Below are 20,229 nucleotides of genomic sequence, written 5' to 3'. Positions count from 1 at the left end.
GGGCTTGTATTACTTTGGGGTCTTTTCTCTGGAGGCAAGAGAGGTCTTATTTTCCCTGATAGGGTTAGTTAGTTCTCCGGCTGGCGCGAGACGTCTAGGATCAACGTAGGCACGTTCCCCGGCTACTGTTAGTGTTTGTGCTAGGATCAGATATATGGTCAGCCTAGTTACCACGTCCCTATGAGCTGGTATTTATGTTTGCAGACTTTTGCTGTAATCTCTGAGATCCTTGCCATTGGGATCATAACAGTATGCCAGGCCATGAATAGTTAATGCATTGCAGAAGTGGGATTAAAAGAAAAGGAGTTCTGAGGTTTTTTTTCTCCTCTTTCTTCCTTCCCCTTTTTCTCAGAGTGGCTGTAAGCTTTGCTGCAGACATGAATGTTCAGACCTTGATTACTAGTGTGGATCAGCTTGCTGCACGAGTGCAGAGCATTCAGGATTTTGTTGTTAGCAGTCCTATGTCTGAGCCTAAGATACCTATTCTTGAGCTGTTCTCTGGAGATCGATTTAAATTTAGGAATTTTAGGAATAATTGTAAATTGTTTCTATCTTTGAAACCTCGTTCGTCTGGAGATTCAGCTCAGCAAGTTAAAATTGTTATCTCCTTTTTGCGTGGCGACCCTCAGGATTGGGCTTTCTCGTTAGCGCCAGGAGATCCGGCATTGGCGGATGTTGATGCGTTTTTTCTGGCGCTCGGATTGCTTTATGAGGAGCCTAATCTTGAAATTCAGGCAGAAAAAGCTCTACTGGCTATCTCTCAGGGCCAGGATGAAGCCGAAGTGTATTGCCAAAAATTTCGGAAATGGTCCGTGCTTACTCAATGGAATGAATGTGCTCTGGCCGCAAATTTCAGAAATGGCCTTTCTGAAGCCATTAAGAATGTGATGGTGGGTTTCACAATTCCTACAAGTCTGAATGATTCTATGGCGCTGGCTATTCAGATTGATCGGCGTTTGCGGGAGCGCAAATCCGCTAATCCTCTGGCGGTGTTGTCTGAACAGACACCTGTTTCAATGCAATGTGATAGAAACCCCGATCCAGCAATGCAATGTGATAGAATCCTGACTAGAACCGAGCGACAAAATCATAGACGACAGAATGGGCTGTGTTTTTACTGTGGTGATTCTACACATGTTATATCAGCATGCTCTAAACGCCTAACCAAGGTTGTCAGTCCTGTCTCCATTGGTAATTTGCAGCCTAAATTTATTTTGTCTGTGACTTTAATTTGTTCATTGTCTTCCTACCCTGTTATGGCGTTTGTGGATTCAGGTGCTGCCCTGAGTCTTATGGACTTGTCGTTTGCCAAGCGCTGCGGTTTTGTCCTGGAGCCTTTAAAAATTCCTATTCCTCTCAGAGGAATTGATGCTACGCCACTGGCGGAAAATAAACCGCAGTTTTGGACACAAGTGACCATGTGCATGACTCCTGAACATCGGGAGGTGATTCGTTTTCTTGTTCTGCATAAAATGAGTGATTTGGTCGTGTTAGGTCTGCCATGGTTACAGACCCATAATCCTGTTTTGGATTGGAAGGCTATGTCTGTGTCGAGTTGGGGTTGTCAGGGAATTCATTGCGATTCTCCGCCGGTATCTATTGCTACTTCTACTCCTTCAGAGGTTCCTGAGTATTTGTGTGACTATCAGGATGTATTCAGTGAGTCCAGGTCCAGTGATCTTCCTCCTCATAGGGACTGTGACTGCGCTATAGATTTGATTCCTGGCAGTAAATTTCCTAAGGGACGATTATTTAATTTGTCTGTACCCGAGCATGCCGCGATGCGTTCTTATGTCAAGGAGTATTTGGAGAAGGGGCATATGCGTCCATCCTCTTCCCCTCTTGGTGCGGGATTCTTTTTTGTGGCCAAGAAAGACGGGTCTTTGAGACCTTGTATAGACTATCGGCTTCTGAATAAAATAACTGTTAAGTTTCAGTATCCTTTGCCACTATTGTCAGACTTGTTTGCTCGGATTAAGGGTGCCAAGTGGTTCACCAAGATAGATCTTCGTGGTGCGTACAACCTTGTGCGCATTAGGCAGGGAGATGAATGGAAAACTGCATTCAATACGCCCGAAGGTCATTTTGAATACATGGTGATGCCCTTTGGGCTCTCTAATGCTCCTTCAGTGTTTCAGTCCTTTATGCATGATATCTTCCGGAAGTATCTGGATAAATTCATGATTGTTTATCTGGATGATATTCTGGTTTTCTCGGATGATTGGGATTCTCATGTAAAGCAGGTCAGGATGGTGTTTCAGGTTTTGCGTGATAATGCTTTGTTTGTGAAGGGCTCAAAGTGTCTCTTTGGAGTGCAGAAGGTTTCCTTTTTGGGTTTTATTTTCTCCCCTTCTGCTGTGGAGATGGACCCAGTCAAGGTCCGAGCTATTCATGATTGGACTCAGCCCACGTCTGTTAAGAGTCTTCAGAAGTTCTTGGGGTTCTCTAATTTCTACCGTCGCTTTATCGCTAATTTTTCTAGCGTTGTTAAACCTTTGACGGATATGACCAAGAAAGGTTCTGATGTGGCTATTTGGGCCCCTGCAGCCGTGGAGGCCTTCCAGGAGCTGAAGCGCCGGTTTACTTCGGCGCCTGTTTTGTGCCAGCCTGATGTCTCACTTCCCTTTCAGGTTGAAGTGGATGCTTCTGAGATCGGTGCTGGGGCTGTTTTGTCGCAGAGAGACTCTGGTTGCTCTGTGATGAGACCATGTGCCTTTTTCTCTAGGAAGTTTTCGCCTGCTGAGCGGAACTATGATGTTGGAAATCGGGAGTTGTTGGCCATGAAGTGGGCATTTGAGGAGTGGCGTCATTGGCTCGAGGGTGCTAAGCATCGTGTGGTGGTCTTGACTGATCACAAAAATCTGATGTATCTCGAGTCTGCTAAGCGCCTGAATCCTAGACAGGCTCGTTGGTCATTGTTTTTCTCTCGTTTTGACTTTGTGGTCTCGTATCTGCCTGGTTTGAAGAATGTTAAGGCTGATGCTCTTTCTAGGAGCTTTGTGCCTGACTCTCCTGGAGTCTCGGAGCCAGCTGGTATTCTTAAAGAGGGAGTAATCGTGTCGGCCATATCTCCTGATTTGCGACGTGTGTTGCAGAGATTTCAGGCTGGTAGACCTGACTCTTATCCACCCGACAGACTGTTTGTTCCTGATAAATGGACCAGCAAAGTCATTTCCGAGGTTCATTCCTCGGTGTTGGCAGGGCATCCGGGAATTTTTGGTACCCGAGATTTGGTGGCTAGGTCCTTTTGGTGGCCTTCCTTGTCATGGGATGTGCGGTCATTTGTGCAGTCCTGTGGGACTTGTGCTCGGGCTAAGCCTTGTTGTTCTCGTGCTAGCGGGTTGCTTCTGCCCTTGCCCGTCCCGAAGAGGCCTTGGACACACATTTCCATGGATTTCATTTCTGATCTTCCGGTGTCTCAGGGAATGTCTGTCATCTGGGTGGTGTGTGATCGTTTTTCCAAGATGGTCCATTTGGTACCCTTGCCTAAGTTGCCTTCCTCTTCCGATCTGGTTCCTTTGTTTTTTCAGAATGTGGTTCGTTTACACGGCATTCCGGAGAATATCGTGTCCGACAGAGGGTCCCAGTTTGTGTCCAGATTCTGGCGATCTTTTTGTGCTAGAATGGGCATTGATTTGTCGTTTTCATCTGCCTTCCATCCTCAGACTAATGGTCAAACGGAGCGAACTAATCAGACACTGGAGGCTTATTTGAGATGTTTTGTTTCTGCGGACCAGGATGATTGGGTGACCTTCTTGCCATTGGCGGAGTTTGCCCTTAATAATCGGGCTAGTTCCGCTACTTTGGTTTCCCCATTCTTCTGCAACTCTGGTTTTCATCCTCGTTTCTCCTCGGGTCATGTTGAGTCTTCTGACTGTCCTGGGGTGGATTCCGTGGTGGATAGGTTGCAGCGGATTTGGAATCATGTGGTGGACAACTTGAAGTTGTCACAGGAGAAGGCTCAGCGTTTTGCCAACCGCCGCCGCGGTGTGGGCCCCCGACTTCGTGTTGGGGATTTGGTTTGGTTGTCTTCTCGGTATGTCCCTCTGAAGGTTTCCTCTCCTAAGTTTAAGCCTCGCTTTATTGGTCCTTATAAAATTTTGGAAGTTCTTAACCCGGTTTCTTTTCGTTTGGATCTTCCGGTGTCGTTTGCCATTCACAACGTGTTCCATAGGTCTTTGTTGCGGCGGTACGTTGTGCCTGTGGTTCCTGCTGTTGAGCCTCCTGCTCCGGTGTTGGTTGAGGGCAAGTTGGAGTACGTGGTAGAGAAGATCTTGGATTCTCGTCTCTCTAGACGGAGGCTTCAGTATTTGATCAAATGGAAGGGCTATGGTCAGGAGGATAATTCCTGGGTGGCCGCCTCTGATGTTCATGCGGCCGATTTGGTTCGTGCCTTCCACGCTGCTCATCCTGGTCGCCCTGGTGGTCTTGGTGAAGGTTCGGTGACCCCTCCTTAAAGGGGGGGTACTGTTGTGAACTATACTTCTTGGCTCCCTCTTGTGGTCACTAGTGATTTGGCACTTGGATTGTCTTTTACCAGGTTGGTACTCACCTGCTTCGTTAGGCCTGGGGTGTTGCTATTTAAACTTCCTGGATTCTCAGTCCAGTGCCTGGCATCGTTGTAATCAGTTCATTTCTGTTTGCTCCTGTCTTCAGGTCCTGGTTCTTTGCAAGATAAGCTAAGTCCTGCTTTCTTATTTTTTGTTATTTTGCTTTGTTCATATTTTTGTCCAGCTTGTACAATATGTGATTCCTGATATTGCTGGAAGCTCTAGGGGGCTGATATTCTCCCCCCTCACCGTTAGTCGGTTTGGGGGTTCTTGGATATTCAGCGTGGATGTTTTGCAGGGTTTTTTGCTGACCATATAAGTCATCTTACTATTTTCTGCTATTAGTCAGTGGGCCTCTCTTTGCTAAAATCTAGTTCATTCTTACGTTTGTCTTTTCTTCTTACCTCACCGTTATTATTTGTTGGGGGCTTGTATTACTTTGGGGTCTTTTCTCTGGAGGCAAGAGAGGTCTTATTTTCCCTGATAGGGTTAGTTAGTTCTCCGGCTGGCGCGAGACGTCTAGGATCAACGTAGGCACGTTCCCCGGCTACTGTTAGTGTTTGTGCTAGGATCAGATATATGGTCAGCCTAGTTACCACGTCCCTATGAGCTGGTATTTATGTTTGCAGACTTTTGCTGTAATCTCTGAGATCCTTGCCATTGGGATCATAACAGGAGGATTACTGGAACTGGTGAATGCAACAGGAACTCAGAGCAGAGTAGCAGGATAACCCCACAGGTTCACAGGAGCAGGTATATAGCCAGGGAGTAATCAGAGGTCAGGAGCTGGATGCAAGGCAGAATACTCTAGCACAGACTGAAGGCTGGGGTGGAGTTTTATAGCAGGAAGACACAGTGAACATGAGACCAAAGACGCCATCTTGGAAAAGGGCAGTAATGCACAAAACGCGGTGACAGGCGGTGTCTACAACCCACAGAAGTTGCTCAGGTAGTGCAGCTCATCCAAGATAAAAGATTAATGCAAGCTGTAGCAAGAAGGGTAGCTATGTCTGTAAGCACAGTGTCCAGAGCATGGAGCAGATACCAGGAGACAGGCCAGTAAACCAGGAGACGGGGAGGGGCCGTAGGAGGGCAACAACCCAGCAGCAGGACCGCTACGTCCTCCTTTGTGCAAGGAGGAACAGGAAGAGCATTGTCAGAGCCCTGTAAAATGACCTACAGCAGGCCCCAAACATCCATGTGTGTGCTCAAACTGTCAGAAACAGACTCCATGAGGGTGGTATGAGGGGGCTTTACTTCCGCAAGTGGGTGTTGTGCTTACAGCCAAACACTGTGAAGGGCAATCGGCATTTGCCAGCGAACACCAAGATTGGCAGATTCGACATTGGCACCCTGTTCTCTTCACAGATGAGAGCAGGTTCACACTGAGCACATGTGACAAATGTGACAGAGTCTGAAGACGCCATGGAAAACGTTCTGCTGCCTGCAATATCCTCCAACATTACTGGGTGGCAGTAGGGTAGTAATTGTGTGGAGAGATATTTGGTGGGCCGCGCAGCCTTCCATGTGCTAGCCAGATGTACCCTGAGTGCCACTGGTTACCAGGATAAGATCCTCCGACCCATTGTGAGACTATATGCAGGTGCAGTGGGCCCTTGGTTCCTTCTGATGCATGACAATAATAGGCCTCTTGTGGCTGAAGTGTGTCAGCACTTCCTGCATCATGAAGGTATTTTATGACATTATGAACTGGCCTGCCCTTTCCCCAGACCTGAATCAAATCAAGCACATCTGGGACATCATGCTATAATCTATCCACCAATGCCACATTGCACCACAGACTGTCCAGCAGTTGACTGATCCAGACAATGTCCAGACATTGTAGAGAGGTCATACACGTGGAGTCGGCACACACTACTGAGCATTTCCTTGTCTTGAGGTATTTCCACTGAAGTTGGATCAGCCTGTAATTTGATTTTCCATTTTGATTTTGAATATCATTCCAAATCCAGACCTCCATAGGATATTAATTTTCATTTACATTGATCATTTTTATGTTTTATTGCTCTGAATGCATTCCACTATGTAGTGAATAAAGATTTGCAACTGGAATATTTTGTTCAGTGATATCTAGGATGTGGTATTTTAATGTTCCCTTTATTTTTTTGAGCAGTGTACTTACCTTTCATAGACTTAGAAAATGAACCTGAGAGAAGTAAAATGCAGCTAATGGATAAAGATCCAGCTCACGAGCACGGAACATATTTTTATTCACATAAGTGCGTAACAGAGGTTAAAATCAGGACTTTCATGGTAGCAGTAACATCTGCATGTTTACGGTGACTAGGTACCCTTAGTCATGACTAATGGATCTTTCTCCATTGACTTTTCTAATGCTGTTGTGTCCCATGAATGGGAACAGCTTGTTGTGTATTTTTCTGTGTTATGCATTTAATTCTGCTATTGCTATGGAGAAGCTCTGCCCTCTGATGTTTGTAGCTTTGTCTCCAATGTAGTTGATGATGTTAACCCTTGCCCCTCCCTTCTTCTTCATTATCAGTTTGGCATTACTCTTTCCACCTGCCGCACTGTACTTAATACAAGATTTCCGAGAATTTCAACTCTTTCTCCTGGACTCGTATTACAAGTCTGTATGGCTGCGTTGGCACTGTCTGAGGAAGCCTGTCATGTGAGTACAACAATCATACACATGTGAGTACAACAATCATACAGTTATCTAAGGTATTGATGGCTAAGGATTTAGAGACTCATACTGCCTTGAAGAGTGAGAATAAACGCTAAGACTGAGTGTTTTCCGCGCTCAAAGCCGCAAGGATTTATTAATGATGAGCTGGATCATGTACTCTCCTCTAATAAAAACCTGCCTTGAACATATGAAGAGGAGAGCACAACCAAGATGGACCAAGCTACATATCCCATTATAATCTTTACACAGGGTTAGGGAAAGGACATAACAACTTTTGAATGATTACTGTAACGTCCCATCATGGCATATACTGTAGTTACATAGGTTGAAAAAAAAACATAAGTCCATCAAGTTCAACCTTTCTCCACCAATTGTTAATTTTGTCACTAAATTAACTATAACCCACAATGTTATGTGAATTGAGGAAATCATCCATCCCTTTTTTAAAAGCTGTTTAGTGTCTGCCATCACTACCTCTTATGATAAGGCATTCCACATTCTGACTGATCTAAAGCTATTTAGCTGTCAGAATTGCCTTTTTTCACCGGTAATGAGTGTCACTTGGTCCTTAGTCTGGTCCTTGGAAGGAATAAGTCATGTGCCAGTCCTTTGTACTGACCACACATATATTTATACATATAAATGAGATCTCTTCTGAGGCATCTTTTTTCTAAGCTAAACAAGCCCAACTTTTCTAACCTCTCATTATATGGGGGGTCTTCCATCCCTTGTAATAATCTAGTTGCCCGCCTTTGAGCTGACTCTAATTCTTGAAGGTCCGTTTTTAAATGTGGAGCTCAAAACTGCATCCCATATTCTAGATGTGGCCTCACAAGTGATTTATAAAAGGGTAACAACATGTTGGGATCGCGCAATTTTATCTCTCTTTTTATACACCCTAAAATCTTGTTTGCTTTTGCGACAGCTGCTTGACATTGAGTACTACTACTCAGCTTACTTTTAGCGAGAATACCCAAGTCCTCCTGTTCTGTAGTCCTAAGTATGCTCCCATTTAATGTTTATGCAGCAATAGGATTACTCCATCCTAGGTGCATTACTGTCATGGTTCCCAATGGCAAGGGAACGTCAGAGAACATAAATAACAGAACAGCTCTTGGGTGATGGAATCTCGAGCTGACCGTGAGCTAAACCTACCACACAACTAACAGTGGCCGGGTGGCGTGCCTACGTTTATCCCTAGACGCCTAGCGCCAGCCGGAGGACTAACTAACCCTAATAGAGGAAAAGACAGACCTGGCTTACCTCTAGGGAAATTCCCCCAAAAAGGAGACAGAAGCCCCCCACATATATTGACGGTGAGTTCAGAGGAAAAGACATACGCAGTATGAAGGTAGGTTCAGCAAAGCGAGGTCCGCTTACTAGATAGCAAGAAGATACAATAGGGAACTTCACGGTCAGCTGAAAACCCTATTAAAATACCATCCCGAAATTACTTTAAGACTCATGTGTCAACTCATGACACCGGAGTGGCAATTTCGGCCCACAAGAGCTTCCAGCTACAGAAAAATAACATAACTGTGAACTGGAACAAAAATGCAAAACAAACTTAGGACTAAGAGTCCAACTTAGCTGATAGTAGTCTAGAAGCAGGAACATGCAACAGAAAGGCTCTGGTTACATTGATGGCCGGCACTAGAATAACTGAGCAGCAAGGCTAAATAGGATACACCCATATCCTGATGGAAACAGGTGAACAGAGAAAGTGAAGCACACAAGTCCAGTACCACCAGTGACCACCGGGGGAGCCCAAAAACCAAATTCACAACAGTACCCCCCCCTCAAGGAGGGGGCACTGAACCCTCACAAGAACCACCAGGGCGATCAGGACGAGCCCTATGAAAGGCACGGACCAAATCAGAGGCATGAACATCAGAGGCTGTCACCCAAGAATTATCCTCTTGACCGTAGCCCTTCCACTTGACCAGATACTGAAGTTTCCGTCTGGAAACACGGGAGTCCAAGATCTTCTCCACAACGTACTCCAATTCACCCTCAACCAACACCGGAGCGGGAGGCTCAACGGAAGGCACAACCGGTACCTCATACCTGCGCAATAATGACCGATGGAAGACATTATGGATAGAAAAAGATGCTGGGAGGTCCAATCGAAAGGACACGGGGTTAAGAATCTCCAAAATCTTATACGGGCCGATGAACCGAGGCTTAAACTTAGGAGAAGAAACCCTCATAGGGACAAAACGAGAAGACAACCACACCAAGTCCCCAACACGAAGACGAGGACCAACACGACGACGGCGGTTAGCAAAATGCCGAGTCTTCTCCTGGGACAACTCCAAATTGTCCACCACCTGTCCCCAAATCCGATGCAACCTATCCACCACAGTATCCACTCCAGGACAATCCGAAGACTCCACCTGACCGGAAGAAAAACGAGGATGAAACCCCGAATTGCAAAAGAAAGGAGAAACCAAAGTGGCAGAACTAGCCCGATTATTGAGGGAAAACTCCGCCAACGGCAAAAAGGCAACCCAGTCATCCTGATCCGCAGACACAAAACACCTCAAATAAGTCTCCAAGGTCTGATTAGTTCGCTCAGTCTGGCCATTAGTCTGAGGATGGAAAGCAGACGAAAAAGACAAATCAATGCCCATCCTAGCACAGAACGCCCGCCAAAATCTAGACACGAACTGGGTCCCCCTGTCAGAAACAATATTCTCGGGAATACCATGCAAGCGAACCACATTTTGAAAAAACAGAGGAACCAACTCGGATGAGGAAGGCAACTTAGGCAAGGGCACCAAATGAACCATCTTTGAAAAACGGTCACACACCACCCAGATGACAGACATTTTCTGAGAAACAGGGAGATCAGAAATAAAATCCATAGAGATATGAGTCCAAGGCCTCTTCGGAATAGGCAAAGATAACAACAATCCGCTAGCCCGAGAACAACAAGGTTTGGCCCGAGCACAAACATCACAAGACTGCACAAAAACTCGTACATCTCGAGACAGGGAAGGCCACCAGAAGGACCTAGCCACCAAATCCCTGGTACCAAAGATCCCGGGATGACCTGCCAACACAGAAGAATGAACCTCCGAGATGACTCTACTGGTCCAATCATCAGGAACAAACAGTCTACCAGGCGGGCAACGATCAGGTCTATCCGCCTGAAACTCCTGCAAAGCCCGTCGCAGGTCTGGGGAAACAGCAGATAATATCACCCCATCCTTAAGGATACCTGTAGGTTCAGAATCACCAGGGGAATCAGGCTCAAAACTCCTAGAAAGGGCATCCGCCTTCACATTTTTAGAACCTGGTAAGTATGAGACCACAAAATTAAACCGAGAGAAAAACAACGACCAGCGCGCCTGTCTAGGATTCAGGCGCCTGGCAGATTCAAGATAAATCAAATTCTTGTGATCGGTCAATACCACCACCTGATGTCTAGCCCCCTCAAGCCAATGACGCCACTCCTCAAAAGCCCACTTCATAGCCAAAAGCTCCCGATTACCAATATCATAATTTCGCTCGGCGGGCGAAAATTTTCGAGAAAAGAACGCACAAGGTCTCATCACGGAGCAGTCGGAACTTTTCTGCAACAAGACCGCCCCAGCTCCGATCTCGGAAGCATCGACCTCAACCTGAAAAGGAAGAGTAACATCAGGCTGACGCAACACAGGGGCGGAAGAAAAGCGGCGCTTAAGCTCCCGAAAGGCCTCCACAGCAGCAGGGGACCAATCAGCAACATCAGCACCCTTTTTGGTCAAATCAGTCAAAGGTTTAGCAACATCAGAAAAACCAGTTATAAATCGACGATAAAAATTAGCAAAGCCCAAAAATTTCTGAAGGCTCTTAAGAGAAGAAGGTTGCGTCCAATCACAAATAGCCCGAACCTTGACAGGATCCATCTCAATGGAAGAGGGGGAAAAAATGTACCCCAAAAAAGAAATCTTTTGAACCCCAAAAATACACTTAGAACCCTTCACACACAAGGAATTAGCCCGCAAAACCTGAAAAACCCTCCTGACCAGTTGGACATGAGAATCCCAGTCATCCGAAAAAATCAAAATATCATCCAGATACACGATCATAAATTTATCCAAATATTCACGGAAAATGTCATGCATAAAGGACTGAAAGACTGAAGGGGCATTTGAAAGACTAAAAGGCATTACTAAATACTCAAAATGGCCCTCGGGCGTATTAAATGCGGTTTTCCACTCATCCCCCTGCTTAATTCGCACCAAATTATACGCCCCACGGAGATCAATCTTAGAGAACCACTTAGCCCCTTTTATTCGAGCAAACAAATCAGTCAGCAGTGGCAGAGGATACTGATATTTGACTGTAATTTTATTCAAGAGTCGATAATCAATACACGGCCTCAAAGAGCCATCTTTTTTAGATACAAAGAAAAAACCGGCTCCTAAGGGAGATGAAGAAGGACGAATATGTCCCTTTTCCAGGGACTCCTTAATATATTCTCGCATAACAGCATGTTCAGGTACAGATAGATTAAATAAACGACCCTTTGGAAATTTACTGCCCGGAATCAGATCTATGGTACAATCGCAATCTCTGTGAGGAGGTAGTGAACCAAGCTTAGGCTCCTCAAAAACATCACGATAATCAGATAAAAATTCCGGAATCTCAGAGGGAATAGATGACGAAATGGAAACCAAAGGTACGTCCCCATGAGCCCCCTGACATCCCCAGCTTAACACAGACATTGCTTTCCAGTCAAGGACTGGGTTATGAGTTTGTAACCATGGTAATCCGAGCACCAAAACGTCATGTAGATTGTACAACACAAGGAAGCGAATCATCTCCTGATGGTCTGGATTCATACGCATAGTCACTTGTGTCCAGTATTGTGGTTTATTACTAGCCAATGGTGTAGAGTCAATACCCTTCAGAGGTATAGGAACTTCCAGAGGCTCTAGATCAAACCCACAGCGCCTGGCAAAGGACCAATCCATTAGACTCAAAGCGGCGCCAGAGTCGACATAGGCATCCGCGGTAATTGATGATAATGAACAAATCAAGGTCACAGACAGAATAAACTTAGACTGTAAAGTGCCAATTGAAATAGACTTATCAACCTTTTTTGTACGTTTAGAGCATGCTGATATAACATGAGTTGAATCACCACAATAGAAGCACAACCCATTTTTTCGCCTAAAATTCTGCCGTTCGCTTCTGGACAGAATTCTATCACACTGCATATCTTCTGGAGCCTTCTCAGAAGACACCGCCAAATGGTGCACAGGTTTGCGCTCCCGCAAACGCCGATCAATCTGAATAGCCATTGTCATGGACTCATTCAGACCTGTAGGTGCAGGGAACCCCACCATAACATCTTTAATGGCATCAGAGAGACCCTCTCTGAAATTCGCCGCCAGGGCGCACTCATTCCACTGAGTAAGCACAGACCATTTACGAAATTTTTGGCAGTATATTTCAGCTTCATCTTGCCCCTGAGATAGGGCCATCAAGGCTTTCTCAGCCTGAATCTCTAAGTTAGGTTCCTCATAAAGCAACCCCAAAGCCAGAAAAAACGCATCCACACTGAGCAACGCCGGATCCCCGGGTGCCAATGCAAATGCCCAGTCTTGAGGGTCACCCCGCAGCAAGGAAATTACTATCCTAACCTGCTGTGCGGGATCTCCAGCGGAGCGAGATCTCAGGGAAAGAAATAATTTACAATTATTTCTGAAATTCAGGAAACGAGATCTATCCCCGGAGAAAAATTCTGGTATAGGAATTCTAGGTTCAGATATAGGAGCATGAATAACAAAATCCTGTAAATTTTGAACCTTCGTAGCAAGATTATTCAAACCTGTAGCCAAACTCTGAGGATCCATTTTAATCAGGTGAGATCAGAGCCATTCAAGGATTAGAAGGAGAGAGAGAGACAAAGGCTGCAATTAGAGCAGAAATGCAACTAAGTCAACTATAGAGCAAGCTCAGAGGAAAAAAAAAAAAAAAATCTGCAGACTTCTTTTTCTCTCTTTTCTTCTGCCAACGGTTTTAACACTGGGCCGGCCATACTGTCATGGTTCCCAATGGCAAGGGAACGTCAGAGAACATAAATAACAGAACAGCTCTTGGGTGATGGAATCTCGAGCTGACCGTGAGCTAAACCTACCACACAACTAACAGTGGCCGGGTGGCGTGCCTACGTTTATCCCTAGACGCCTAGCGCCAGCCGGAGGACTAACTAACCCTAATAGAGGAAAAGACAGACCTGGCTTACCTCTAGGGAAATTCCCCCAAAAAGGAGACAGAAGCCCCCCACATATATTGACGGTGAGTTCAGAGGAAAAGACATACGCAGTATGAAGGTAGGTTCAGCAAAGCGAGGTCCGCTTACTAGATAGCAAGAAGATACAATAGGGAACTTCACGGTCAGCTGAAAACCCTATTAAAATACCATCCCGAAATTACTTTAAGACTCATGTGTCAACTCATGACACCGGAGTGGCAATTTTGGCCCACAAGAGCTTCCAGCTACAGAAAAATAACATAACTGTGAACTGGAACAAAAATGCAAAACAAACTTAGGACTAAGAGTCCAACTTAGCTGATAGTAGTCTAGAAGCAGGAACATGCAACAGAAAGGCTCTGGTTACATTGATGGCCGGCACTAGAATAACTGAGCAGCAAGGCTAAATAGGATACACCCATATCCTGATGGAAACAGGTGAACAGAGAAAGTGAAGCACACAAGTCCAGTACCACCAGTGACCACCGGGGGAGCCCAAAAACCAAATTCACAACACATTACTCTACATTTATCTACATTAAACCTCATTTGCCAAGTATTTGCCCATTCAGACATCTTATCCAGATCGTTTTGCAAAATTGTACTGTCTACAGTTTCATGTCATCAGCAACAGCTGACACTTTACACTCAATCCCATCCAAAAGGTCATTAATAAAGAGGGTAAAAAGAATCGGTTCTAGCATAGATCCCTGCGGTACCACACTGCTGACTATATCCCATTTAAAGAACGTACCATTTATGTTGACTGTTATGATCCGGTGACCTTGGAGCCGCATGAGACTTTCTCAGGAGTAGGTGGAACCTGTACTGACTGCAAACCCTAAACTGTCACCGCAACTAGAAGTAGCCGTGGGGTGTACCTAACACATCCTAGACACCTCGACACAGCCGGAGGACTAAATACCCCTATAGATGGAAATGGGAATTCTATCTTGCCTCAGAGCAGAACCCCAAAGGATAGGCAGCCCCCCACAAATATTGACTGTGAGTATTAGAGGAAAGACACACGCAGGCAGAAATCAGGATTTAGCAAAAGAGGCCACACTAGCTAAATAGGAAAGGATAGGACAGAATACTAAGCAGTCAGTATTAAAACCCTAAAAATATCCACAGCAGATAATACAAAAATTCCACCATCTAACTAAAGACATGGAATGTATATCTGCATCTCCTGAGAATCCAACTTGACTGAAATATCCAAACACAGTCTAAGCTGGACAAGAAAAAACATTGAATAGTACTGAATTGTAAAGCACACAGCATGTGTGCTGTAGAAATAAAACCAGACACTTATCTTTGCTGATTTGGCAGCAGGGCAGGAGGAACCAGACAGAGATGCAAAACCTCCAAGAACAATGGACAACTGGCAAGGGCTAATGAATCCAGCACACCTAAATATCCCAGTCAGAGCTGCAATCAGCAGGGACACCTGCCCAGGACTGCAACCCAGGGACAACTGCATTACTACCAACAACCACCGGAGGGAAGCCAAGAGCAGAATTACAACAGTACCCCCCCCCTTGAAGAGGGGTCACCGAACCCTCACCAGAGCCCCCAGGCCGATCAGGACGAGCCAGAAGAAAGGCACGGACCAAATCAGCAGCATGGACATCAGAGGCAAAAACCCAAGAATTATCCTCCTGGCCATAACCCTTCCATTTAACAAGGTACTGAAGCCTCCGCCTCGAAAAGCGAGAATCCAAAATCTTCTCAACCACATACTCCAACTCCCCATCAACCAACACAGGGGCCGGAGGATCAACAGAGGGAACAACGGGCACCACATATTTCCGCAATAAAGATCTATGGAAGACATTATGGATAGCAAAAGAAGCCGGAAGGGCCAATTGAAAAGACACCGGATTAATAATCTCAGAAATCCTATAAGGACCAATAAAGCGAGGCTTAAACTTAGGGGAAGAAACCTTCATAGGAACATGACGGGAAGACAACCAGACCAGATCCCCAACCCGAAGCCGGGAACCAACACACCGACGACGGTTAGCAAAACGTTGAGCCTCCTCCTGAGACAATACCAAATTGTCCACCACATGAGCCCAAATCTGCTGCAACCTGTCAACCACAGAATCCACACCAGGACAGTCAGAAAGCTCAACCTGCCCCGAAGAAAAACGAGGATGAAAACGAAAATTACAAAAGAAGGGCGAAACCAAGGTAGCCGAACTAGCCCGATTATTAAGGGCAAACTTGGCCAATGGCAAGAAAGCCACCCAATCATCCTGATCAGCAGACACAAAGCATCTCAGATAAGTTTCTAAAGTCTGATTAGTTCGCTCGGTCTGGCCATTTGTCTGAGGATGAAATGCGGAAGAAAAAGACAAATCAATGCCCAGCTTAGCACAAAAGGCCCGCCAAAACCGAGAAACAAACTGGGACCCTCTGTCGGACACAATATTCTCCGGAATACCATGCAAACGAACCACATGCTGAAAAAACAACGGAACCAAATCAGAAGAGGAAGGCAATTTAGGCAAAGGCTCCAAATGGACCATCTTAGAGAACCGGTCACAAACAACCCAGATGACAGACATCTTCTGGGAAACCGGAAGATCAGAAATAAAATCCATAGAAATATGCGTCCAAGGCCTCTCAGGGACCGGCAAAGGCAAAAGCAACCCACTAGCACGGGAACAACAAGGCTTGGCCCGCGCACAAGTCCCACAGGACTGCACAAAAGAACGCACATCACGCGACAAAGAAGGCCACCAAAAGGACCTACCAACCAAATCTCTGGTACCAAAAATACCAGGATGGCCAGCCAACACAGAACAATGAACCTCAGAAATCACTCTACTAGTCCATCTATCAGGATCAAACAGTTTCCCCACTGGACAGCGGTCAGGTTTGTCAGCCTGAAATTCCTGAAGAACCCGTCGTAAATCAGGGGAAATGGCAGAAAAACCACCCCTTCTTTCAGAATGCCGACCGGTTCAAGGACCTCAGGAGAATCAGGCAAAAAACTCCTAGAGAGGGCATCAGATTTAATATTCTTAGAACCCGGAAGATACGAGACCACGAAATCAAAACGGGAAAAAAAACAAAGACCATCGAGCCTGTCTAGGATTCAGCCGCATGGCAGACTCGAGGTAAATCAGATTTTTATGATCGGTCAAGACCACAATATGGTGCTTAGCTCCCTCGAGCCAATGTCGCCACTCCTCAAATGCCCACTTCATAGCTAACAACTCCCGATTGCCGACATCATAATTGCGTTCAGCGGGCGAAAACTTATGGGAAAAGAAGGCACACGGTTTCATCAAGGAACCAACAGGATCCCTCTGAGACAAAACGGCCCCTGCCCCAATCTCAGAAGCGTCAACCTCAACCTGAAATGGAAGAGAAACATCTGGTTGACGCAACACCGGGGCAGAAGTAAATCGGCGTTTAAGCTCCTGAAAGGCAGAGACAGCCACAGAGGACCAATTCGTCACATCAGCGCCTTTCTTCGTCAAATCGGTCAAGGGTTTAACCACACTGGAGAAGTTAGCAATGAAACGGCGATAAAAATTAGCAAAGCCCAAAAATTTCTGAAGGCTCTTCACAGATGTGGGTTGAATCCAATCATGAATGGCCTGAACCTTAACCGGATCCATCTCTATAGATGAGGGAGAAAAAATAAAGCCCAAAAAAGAAACCTTCTGCACTCCAAAGAGATACTTAGACCCCTTCACAAATAAACATTATCACGAAGGATCTGAAATACCATCCTGACCTGTTTCACATGAGACTCGCAATCATCGGAAAAAATTAAAATGTCATCCAAATATACAATCATGAATTTATCAAGATAAGTCCGGAAGATATCGTGCATGAAGGACTGAAAAACAGATGGAGCATTAGAGAGCCCGAATGGCATCACAAGGTATTCAAAATGGCCTTCGGGCGTATTAAACGCAGTTTTCCATTCATCACCCTGCTTAATACGAACAAGATTATATGCCCCCCGAAGGTCAATCTTAGTAAACCAACTAGCCCCCATAATCCTAGCAAACAAATCGGAAAGCAGAGGTAAAGGGTATTGAAACTTGACCGTGATCTTATTCAAGAGGCGATAATCAATACAGGGTCTCAAGGAGCCATCCTTCTTAGCAACAAAAAAAAAACCTGCTCCCAACGGTGAAGAAGATGGCCGAATATGTCCTTTCTCCAAAGACTCCTTAACATAACTCCGCATGGCAATATGTTCAGGCACAGAGAGGTTAAAGAGTCAGCCCTTAGGAAACTTACAGCCTGGAATCAAGTCAATCGCACAATCACAGTCCCTATGCGGTGGAAGGGAACTGGACTTGGGCTCATCGAATACATCCTGAAAATCAGACAAAAACTCTGGAATTTCAGAAGTGGAAGAAGAGGAGATGGACATCAAAGGAACATCATTATGAACCCCCTGACATCTCCAACTAGTCACAGACATAGACTTCCAATCCAACACAGGATTATGTGCCTGCAACCACGGAAAACCCAGCACGATAGCATCATGTAAATTATGCAACACCAGAAATCGACAATCTTCCTGATGGGCTGGCGCCATGCACATGGTCACCTGTGTCCAGAACTGGGACTTATTTTTAGCCAAAGGTGTAGCATCAATGCCCCTTAAAGGAATAGGGTTCTGCAAAGACTGCAAGGGAAAACCACAACGCCTGGCAAACTCAAAGTCCATTAAGTTCAAGGCGGCGCCTGAATCCACAAACGCCATGACAGAAAATGATTATAATGAGCAGATCAAGGACACAGATAATAAAAATTTAGGTTGTACAGTACTGATGGTAATTGAACTAGCAATCCTCTTTGTACGCCTAGGACAGACTGAAGTGACATGAGAAGCATCGCCACAATAAAAACACAACCTATTCTGACGTCTGAATCCCTGTTGTTCCGTTCTAGACAGAATCCTATCACACTGCATTGACTCAGGCATCTGCTCTGAGGACAACGCCACAGCGCGCACAGTTCTGCGCTCCAGCAAACGCCGATCAATCTGAATGGCCAGAGACATAGAATCACTCAGACCGAAAGGCGTGGGAAACCCCACCATAACATCTTTAACGGATTCAGAAAGACCCTTTCTGAAAATTGCCGCCAAAGCATCATCATTCAATTTAGTCAACACAGACCATTTTCTAAATTTCTGACAATACAATTCTGCCGCTTCTTGACCCTGAGACAGGACAAACAAGGTCTTCTCCGCTTGATCCACAGAATTTGGTTCATCATATAATAATCCTAAAGCCTCAAAAAAGGCGTCTGCATTAAGCAAGGCCGGATTCCCAGATTCCAAGGAAAATGCCCAATCCTGAGGATCGCCATGCAGCAGGGAGATGACAATTTTAACCTGCTAAATGGAATCACCAGAGGATCGAGGTCTCAGAGCAAAAAACAGTTTACAGTTGTTTTTAAAACTCAAAAATTTGGACCTGTCCCCAAAAAACAAATCAGGAGTAGGAATCTTAGGCTCTAAAACTGGAGTCTGAACAATATAATCAGAAATACCCTGTACCCTTGCAGCAAGCTGGTCTACACGAGAAGCTAATCCCTGAACATCCATGCTAGCACAAGACTCCTCAGCCACCCAGAGAAAAAGAGGGAAGAAAAGACAAAGCAGGCTACAGAAAAAAAAAATGGCTCTTTCTTCCCTTCTTCTGAGATGCATTTAACTCATTGTTGGCCAGTTGTACTGTTATGATCCGGTGACCTTGGAGCCGCATGAGACTTTCTCAGGAGTAGGTGGAACCTGTACTGACCGCAAACCCTAAACTGTCACCGCAACTAGAAGTAGCCGTGGGGTGTACCTAACACATCCTAGACACCTCGACACAGCCGGAGGACTAAATACCCCTATAGATGGAAATGGGAATTCTATCTTGCCTCAGAGCAAAACCCCAAAGGATAGGCAGCCCCCCACAAATATTGACTGTGAGTATTAGAGGTAAGACACACGTAGGCAGAAATCAGGATTTAGCAAAAGAGGCCACACTAGCTAAATAGGAAAGGATAGGACAGAATACTAAGCGGTCAGTATTAAAACCCTAAAAATATCCACAGCAGATAATACAAAAATTCCACCATCTAACTAAAGACATGGAATGTATATCTGCATCTCCTGAGAATCCAACTTGACTGAAATATCCAAACACAGTCTAAGCTGGACAAGAAAAAACATTGAATAGAACTGAATTGTAAAGCACACAGCATGTGTGCTGTAGAAATAAAACCAGACACTTATCTTTGCTGATTTGGCAGCAGGGCAGGAGGAACCAGACATAGATGCAAAACCTCCAAGAACAATGGACAACTGGCAAGGGCTAATGAATCCTGCACACCTAAATATCCCAGTCAGAGCTGCAATCAGCAGGGACACCTGCCCAGGATTGCAACCCAGGGACAACTGCATTACTACCAACAACCACCGGAGGGAACCCAAGAGCAGAATTACAACAGTTGACTCTTTGTTTTCTGTCATTTAGACAATTCCTTACCCATCTGCATATTGTTTCCCCCCAGTCCTTGCTTATGTAGCTTCAGTAAAAGAATGTTATTTGGATCAATATCAAATCCCTTTGCAAAGTCCAGATAAATCACTTCAGCCGCATTAAAAACATCAAGATTTGCACTTACCTGGTCACAGAAACCCAACGTTTGTTAGACACAACCTATCTTTCTTGAATCCATGCTGGTTGTCAGTTATTATATTATTCTCTATAATATATTTCTGCAGG

The sequence above is a fragment of the Ranitomeya variabilis genome, chromosome 2 (genome assembly GCF_051348905.1).
Source record: "Ranitomeya variabilis isolate aRanVar5 chromosome 2, aRanVar5.hap1, whole genome shotgun sequence".
Taxonomy (NCBI): Eukaryota; Metazoa; Chordata; class Amphibia; order Anura; family Dendrobatidae; genus Ranitomeya; species Ranitomeya variabilis.
This window is presented reverse-complemented; position numbering follows the sequence as displayed.